The following is a 2759-nucleotide window of genomic DNA, read 5'->3' on the forward strand; positions in this document are numbered from 1 at the left end:
GGCCTCCCCTCGACCCCGCCGCCCCGACTTCCAGGCTCTGGTCGCCGGAAGCCACGCCCCCGGGGGCTGCCATGGCCAAGCCGGGCAACTTCCGGGTTTGCGCATGCTTCTCCTCCATTAACCACTACGGCGGATATGCCGGAGGCCATTTTGGGTGCTGGCACATGACTCACTTCCGGAGCGCGGAGTTGAGAACCGGAAAGGTGGTTTCCGCCCCGGGCGCCGGAAGTGAGGCAAGCGGGAGGAGCCGGCGGCTCCTCGGCGCCCGGGAGTAGCCTGGCCGGGAGTAGTGGTGATCCGGAGGCCTGGGTGATGGGGAGGGGGCGGCCCAGCGGGCGGGCAGCGGGTGTCTAGACGGGCCGGCAAGCGGGAAGGTGACGTCCAGACAGGCAGGGGGTTACGGCGGTCGGCGGAGGGCGTGGTCTGTGGGCCTTGGGCGGCCGAGGTGTGGAAGCCCCCGCAAGGCACTCGGCGGCTCTGAACCCCTGCTTCCTTTTATGTAAAGTGAGATGTGATTCATCTCACACGGGTTATTAATATCACCGTTTGCGCGTTACCCGACGCAGAATCACCCCACCAGTCCCATGAGGTGGAAGCCCTGTCCGCGCTGTACGCTGTACAAACGAGGAAGCGTGGCTCGGAGAGTCGAGTGGGCTCCTAAGTGGTGCTCTTGCCAGAGGAGTGGGTTTCGTGGACCCAGAGCTCGAAGCTGGGGGTTGAAATCTGCCCCTGCCACGTAACGATGGCGAGACGGAGGGCAGGTCGCCCCCGGCCTTCTTATGTCCGTTGAGGAAGTGGCGCTAACGATACCATCTTCTAGAGCTGCAGTCAAGGTTAAATTCGGTCAGTGGTTCCCAAACTCTTAGTCTCAAGACCACCTTATTCTCTTTAAAAATGATTGAGGAAAATAAAATGATTGAGGGCCTCAGAAAGTCTGCTAATGTGCGTTATAGCTATCGATATGTCCCGTATTATAAATGTGAAATTTAAAAGAATACTTTTCCTCTTAAAAATAAACATTACACTCTTAAAAACCTGTATCTCCCAAAAAGACAGAGTAGTAATTGTTTTACATTTTTAAAAATCTTAAAATTATAAAGATTCATACAAGATAGCTGGATTCTCGTATCTGCTTCTGCATTCACTCTGTTGCAGTATACTGTTTTGAACTATATGAGGAAAATCCAGCCTCAGATACATGGTCCAACAAGGAAGGAGCCACAGACCCAACTCCAAACAGCTTAGAGCATCACTGGGCACCTGGCACGGCCTTGGAAATGGTGATGAAATGAAGCCACTGAGTCAGGGAAATAAGCTGATGGCTTTGAGGCCTGGCCCAGGTAGAAGGCTGCTCCGAACCCTCCCCACGGATGGTTGAAAAAGAGAGAAAGAGCCCACTCAATGGAGGTAAGCAGTCCCCAGGGGGACGGGACACCCCTCCCGGGAGAAGGCCTTCCCACACCCTCATAAAGCCAGGGGACCCTAAACGTGTCTGAGATTTTCCCAGCATCTGTGAACAGAGTATTAGTATCATACTAAGTATTAAAACATTTCTTTAAGGAAACCTCTGTGGTGCTGAAAATGTTCTATATCTCGGGCGTTTTTTTGTTTTTCAGAGAGCATTTTATCACAGTGTTTAAAGTTACTAGCATGTGGGTGATAAAAAGATTAAACTTTGGTTTCATGATTGTTTTTAAATTCTCCACAGATGCACTGGTGGACAGTGCCCACCCCAACCCCAACCAACTACAGGCAGAGAGAGAGGCGCTTTGAGAGAATTATGGTGGGGGAGGGGCAGGTAGCACCGTGGAGAAGAGTGGTCCCATCTGCAGTGGCCGGAAGGAAAGGCTAGAAAAGACATCAGCATTGGAAGAAATACCTCTTTATTCAGCCCATGTGGTGTGACTTTTTTTTTAATGTTTTTTTATTTTTGAGAGAGAAATAGAGCACACATGGGGGAGGGGCAGAGAGAGGGAGACAGAATCCGAAGCAGGCTCCAGGCCCTGAGCTGTCAGCACGGAGCCCAACACAGGGCTTGAACTCATACTCAAGGCAAGGCGAGATCATGGCCTGAGATGAAGTCGGATGCTTATCGGATTGAGCCGCCAGGTGCCTCTCATGTGGTCTGACGTAAATTAACATAATCCCTAATCTCAAGGCTGTCTTGTGACCTCAAACTGTGTACAAGCAAGAACTGTCTTCTCTCTTTTCTTTTTTTTTAATGTCTTTTTTTTTTTTTATTTCTGAGAGAGAGGGGCAGCATGAGCAGGGGAGGATCAGAGAGAGAGGGAGACACAGAATCTGAAACAGGCTCCAGACTCTGAGCTGTCAGCACAGAGCCCGACGCGGGGCTCGAACCCACGAACCGTGAGATCATGACCTGACCTGAAGTCAGATGCTCAACCGACTGAGCCCCCCAGGCGCCCCAAGAACTGTCTTCTCAAGGAATCACATCAACCCAGGGATTGGTTCAGGGGGCTGCAGAGGTGATCCAGGTGCATTCAGTGAAGCTCACTCTTTTAGCTTGTGTGGAAGTGATCACCGGGAGAGTCACCCTCAGCTGGGTGACAACAAGAGGCCAGGAGGTCAGCATGTGCTGCCAGCAGTGACCCTGGCACCTCTGATGGCAGCAAAAGGAGACAGCTGGGCTGTAGCAAGGACGGGAACACCTGGTGACCCTGAGGATCGCGTGCTTCTCAGTTGCTAAGTTTCTGAGCAGTGAACTCCATCTTTTGCTAAAATAATTTGAATTGAGTTTC

At 51.8% G+C, this 2759-nt stretch overlaps 1 long non-coding RNA gene across 1 annotated transcript; it reads left to right on the forward strand.

Annotated features, from left to right (window-relative positions):
• Positions 1-6: 6 nt before the first annotated feature.
• Positions 7-1895, forward strand: LOC144239793 (uncharacterized). Its single transcript, XR_013337483.1, has 2 exons — positions 7-1407; positions 1709-1895. It is a non-coding gene; the product is annotated as an uncharacterized LOC144239793 (long non-coding RNA).
• The last annotated feature ends 864 nt before the right edge of the window (positions 1896-2759 follow it).

The sequence above is a fragment of the Crocuta crocuta genome, unplaced genomic scaffold (genome assembly GCF_008692635.1).
Source record: "Crocuta crocuta isolate KB4526 unplaced genomic scaffold, BGI_CrCroc_1.0 scaffold866, whole genome shotgun sequence".
NCBI lineage: Eukaryota > Metazoa > Chordata > Mammalia > Carnivora > Hyaenidae > Crocuta > Crocuta crocuta.